The sequence below is a fragment of the Cherax quadricarinatus genome, unplaced genomic scaffold (genome assembly GCF_038502225.1).
Source record: "Cherax quadricarinatus isolate ZL_2023a unplaced genomic scaffold, ASM3850222v1 Contig388, whole genome shotgun sequence".
NCBI lineage: Eukaryota > Metazoa > Arthropoda > Malacostraca > Decapoda > Parastacidae > Cherax > Cherax quadricarinatus.
Genome location: NW_027195414.1, coordinates 189,644 through 194,893, shown reverse-complemented (window position 1 = coordinate 194,893; position 5,250 = coordinate 189,644). Strand labels below are relative to the sequence as shown.

The 5,250-nt window shown below is 43.9% G+C and overlaps 1 long non-coding RNA gene across 1 annotated transcript; it reads left to right on the top strand.

Annotated features, from left to right (window-relative positions):
- Positions 1-2,994: 2,994 nt before the first annotated feature.
- Positions 2,995-4,401, top strand: LOC128706353 (uncharacterized). Its single transcript, XR_011391169.1, has 2 exons — positions 2,995-4,076; positions 4,277-4,401. It is a non-coding gene; the product is annotated as an uncharacterized lncRNA (long non-coding RNA).
- The last annotated feature ends 849 nt before the right edge of the window (positions 4,402-5,250 follow it).

The following is a 5,250-nucleotide window of genomic DNA, read 5'->3' as shown; positions in this document are numbered from 1 at the left end:
TGTGTGTTTGTAGTGATGTATATGTGTACACATGTATGTATATATGTGTGTTTGTAGTGATGTATATGTGTACACATGTATGTATATATGTGTGTTTGTAGTGATGTATATGTGTACACATGTATGTATATATGTGTGTTTGTAGTGATGTATATGTGTACACATGTATGTATATATGTGTGTTTGTAGTGATGTATATGTGTACACATGTATGTATATATGTGTGTTTGTAGTGATGTATATGTGTACACATGTATGTATATATGTGTGTTTGTAGTGATGTATATGTGTACACATGTATGTATATATGTGTGTTTGTAGTGATGTATATGTGTACACATGTATGTATATATGTGTGTTGGTAGTGATGTATATGTGTACACATGTATGTATATATGTGTGTTTGTAGTGATGTATATGTGTACACATGTATGTATATATGTGTGTTTGTAGTGATGTATATGTGTACACATGTATGTATATATGTGTGTTTGTAGTGATGTATATGTGTACACATGTATGTATATATGTGTGTTTGTAGTGATGTATATGTGTACACATGTATGTATATATGTGTGTAGTGATGTATATGTGTACACATGTATGTATATATGTGTGTTTGTAGTGATGTATATGTGTACACATGTATGTATATATGTGTGTTTGTAGTGATGTATATGTGTACACATGTATGTATATATGTGTGTTTGTAGTGATGTATATGTGTACACATGTATGTATATATGTGTGTTTGTAGTGATGTATATGTGTAGATGAAAGTGAAAAGTAAACATCAAAAAAAACTTGTATGATCTACCTAATAATTCAGAGTAAAGAAGAGCACAGTTCCGTGGTACAGCTGTCAGCTTGGCTGACTCTGCTGTCAGCCTGGCTGACTCTGCTGTCAGACTGGCTGACAGCTGCAATAATAATAATATAATAATATCTGCAATAATAAAACACAAATACTTTTAAACAGCTAAATAAGTAAAAAAACTTGTTCTCAGTATTTTCAAAGTGTAACATAAAAGGATTTCCAAAATTTACGTTAATTAGCCTCTCGGAGGTGGCGGAACTGTGAGGCAGCTTGGTGGCGTCTAGCTGACCTACGGTCGCGGCTGTCTTGGTGGGTGTAATTACTGGACGCAGTTTTCTGTGTGTGTCACCTCCAGTAATTCCACCCACCTGGACAGTCTCTACCGTAGACCAGCTAGACAAGACCAAGTTTCCATGCAGCGAGGTCACTGAAGGTGGCAACCGCTGACTCTGGGGAAGTGGGGAAGGGAGTCCACCTGAGGTGACATAAGTGGACTCCTGGAGACACTGATCCGGGGAAGGCACCACTGACTCTGGGGAAGTGGGGAAGGGAGTCCACTCAGGTGACACAAGTGGACTCCTGGAGACACTGATCCGGGGAAGGCACCGCTGACTCTGGGGAAGTGGGGAAGGGAGTCCACCTGAGGTGACACTCAGTGGACTCCTGATGAGACACTGATCCGGGGAAGGCACCGCTGACTCTGGGGAAGTGGGGAAGGGAGTCCACTCAGGTGACACAAGTGGACTCCTGGAGACACTGATCCGGGGAAGGCACCGCTGACTCTGGGGAAGTGGGGAAGGGAGTCCACCTGAGGTGACACTAGTGGACTCCTTGAGACACTGATCCGGGGAAGGCACCACTGACTCTGGGGAAGTGGGGAAGGGAGTCCACTCAGGTGACACAAGTGGACTCCTGGAGACACTGATCCGGGGAAGGCACCGCTGACTCTGGGGAAGTGGGGAAGGGAGTCCACTCAGGTGACACAACTGGACTCCTGAAGACACTGATCCGGGGAAGGCACCGCTGACTCTGGGGAAGTGGGAAAGGGAGTCCACTCAGGTGACGTAAGTGGACTCCTGGAGACACTGATCCGGGGAAGGCACCGCCGACCTTAGGGGAATGGGGAAGGGAAGACATCCGGAGCGAGCGGATGGATTCCTGGATACATGAACTTGAGGAAGGTTGTTGTTGAGGCTGACCTTGGGTAAGTGGGGAGGGGAGACATCCAGAGCGAGCGGATGGATCCCTGGATACATGAACCTTGGCAAGGCAAGAATACATGCAGTTGAGGCTGACCTTGGGTAAGTGGGGAAGGGGAGACATCTGGGAGCGAACGGATGGATCCCTGGATACATGAACCTTGGCAAGGCAAGAATACATGCAGTTGAGGCTGACCTTGGGTAAGTGGGGAAGGGAAGATATCCGGCGGTAGACGGAAGGATTCCTGGATACATGAACCTGGGGACAGCAAGAAAACAGGTTGGTGAGGCTGACCTTAGGGAAGTGAGGAAGGGAAAACATCCGGAGGCAGACAGATGGATTCCTGGATACATGAACCTGGGGAAGGCTGAGGCTGGAAGGCAGAGAGAGAAAGAGAGGCGAGGCTGACCTTAGGGAAGTGAGGAAGGGGAGACATCCGGGGGCCCACGGATGAATTCCTGGACACATGAACCTGGGGAAGGCGAGGGGGGGGACCTTAAAGACGAACCACTGGCCTCCACGTGGCAAGGTCTGGTAACTCAGAGATAACTCTGAGGCTGACAGTGGTCGCAAATATATTACCTGGAGTTTACCTGGAGAGAGTTCCGGGGGTCAACGCCCCCGCGTCCCGGTCTGTGACCAGGCCTCCTGGTGGATCAGAGCCTGATCAACCAGGCTGTTGCTGCTGGCTGCACGCAAACCAACGTACGAGCCACAGCCCGGCTGGTCAGGAACCGACTTTAGGTGCTTGTCCAGTGCCAGCTTGAAGACTGCCAGGAGTCTGTTGGTAATCCCTCTTATGTATGCTGGGAGGCAGTTGAACAGTCTCGGGCCCCTGACACTTGTTGTATGGTCTCTTAAGGGGGGAGACCTCCAAGTCTGAGCCTAGATACACCAAAAAATCGAAAAATATGAAAAATGAGTTAATCTTACCGAAAAATAGAGCAAAGATCTGGCAACATTTTGGTGTGCGTCTCGTCTCTGTACGATAATTACATAAAAAGCTATCGTAATTATAACAATGGTAACTACGTCATCAGCGCGGCCCAGCTAACGTCATAACAATACCACGTGCTCCAGCGCGACTCGCTTCATAAAACAGTATCACAGGTATTTTTTTCCTTTTTTTTGGTGTATTTTTGAGCTAGATCTTCTAAATAGTAACTGGCAACCATCAGGTTAGCTGTGAGAAGGAGCTGCTCACACCATCTCAAGTCAGTGCCGACTGGAAGTCTGAAGAGAGAGGGGGTGTATCACTTTGTCTGACAGCTGACTACCCTTGGGACGTTACTTTTCGCCTTTCATTGCGTACATTTTTGGTACACAATACCTGCAAAGAAGAAACAGTTTGCCTATAACATTAGCAGGAAGAGGAGAAGGAACATAGAAGCAATGATAAGGGCTAAACAAGCAAAGAGAGCAGCTGCTGTGGGTGGTGACGCCGCCACGATGCTAGTACAACCACTCTCCTCTCAAGACCTATCCTTGTTCACTGTTACTGAACTATTGGATATTTCATGTTCAGAAACAAGGAAGACAAAATATAGGAGCATCACCTTTGCCCAACAGGTGATAAATCCTGGTGTTTCTACCAGAAAGCAGCAGCAGCAGACCTTCCTCCACCATCTCACACCAAGATGAAAGTGCACTTCCAACTTGAACCTGCATACATGGAGGAGGTGCATAATGTCTACAAAGACCTAACATCAGATGAAATGATGCAGCGTTGTATAAAAGGCAGAACGCAAAACTCTAATTTAAGTCTGCATCACCGCATATGGTCTTACAGCAATAAAGCCAAATATCAAACCAAGAGGCATGCTGATTTCGCAGTCAGCCATGCTGTTGCTGACTTCAATAGTGGATATGTGAGGAGCTGTCTGGACACAGCACTGGGCTACAGACGTTCAGCAGTGACTCAAGCACAACTTGAATTAATGGAGAAGCAGATGAAGGAAAAACGGAACCGAGGTGAAAAGAAGAGGAAAAGGGAGCTGGACACGTCCTACGAGCCTGGAGGACATTAGATAATCATGTGTCCACCTACATCCAGTCATAGGTACGTAATTATTAGTGTTTTTTTGGTATATTTTTATATTGTTATGTGTATAAATATCATATATGGGTGCAATTACATGTATCTGTACATAATCACTGGGAATAATCACTGGGAATAATCACTGGGAATAATCACTGGGAATAATCACTGGGAATAATCACTGGGAATAGGATTTTGAGAATTCATTTCTTTCTTTTCAGATTGATTGGGATGGATTTTTCAGATTGGCCGGCCACCAGAGAACTTCAGGATAAAGGGATCTTCATGGAACTTCAGGAATAATGTCTATATAACCAGTTCTACTCTCAATAAACGTATAAAGGCACTATGAGTATTTTTACCCACTGTATAGTAATGTTCAATGTATTTGTTGATTTTTTTCAAAAGTGCATTTATTTGTATTTTTCTGAGGTAAAACCATTATTTATGAACCGATCATTCTGAATTTTACAAAAGTTATTCAGGGGAGCCTGTTTGACTTTGTAATGGAGCTGTCTTGGGTAATAATCCCTTCAATTTTGCATAAATTGATGTAAAGTGCAAAAAAAAAATTAAAATAAAGTCAAGACATAATAATATTTTTTTTGGGTACCATAAAACATGTTATTGCATTATTTAAAAATGTTAGATGGTCAATTTGGCATTACTTTATCATTTGTGATTATCACCAATGATTTCGAGATTGCCAATATTGATTTTTTTTGCTATAAGTGTTGCCATGTCCAATTTTTCACATTTGTATTTTTTATAACTTTATTTATTGGACGATCTTGATGCAACTTTAACCACATGAGGCTCAATATGCCTATAGTCTCTGGTAAAAAAATCAACGAAATCGAGCAAAGGAAAAAAAAAAAGGGCCCTTCCCCCCTAAGTTTGCAACAAGACTAGTCCCAGAGCTACGGGGATTGCCCTACGAAGAAAGGTTGAGGGAAATCGGCCTGACGACACTGGAGGACTGGAGGGTCAGGGGAGACATGATAACGACATATAAAATACTGCGCGGAATAGACGAGGTGGACAAAGACGGGATGTTCCAGAGATGGGACACAGACACAAGAGGTCACAATTGGAAGTTGAAGACTCAGATGAATCAAAGGGATGTTAGGAAGTATTTCTTCAGTCATAGAGTAGTCAAGCCGTGGAATAGCCTAGAAAGTGAAGTAGTGGAGGC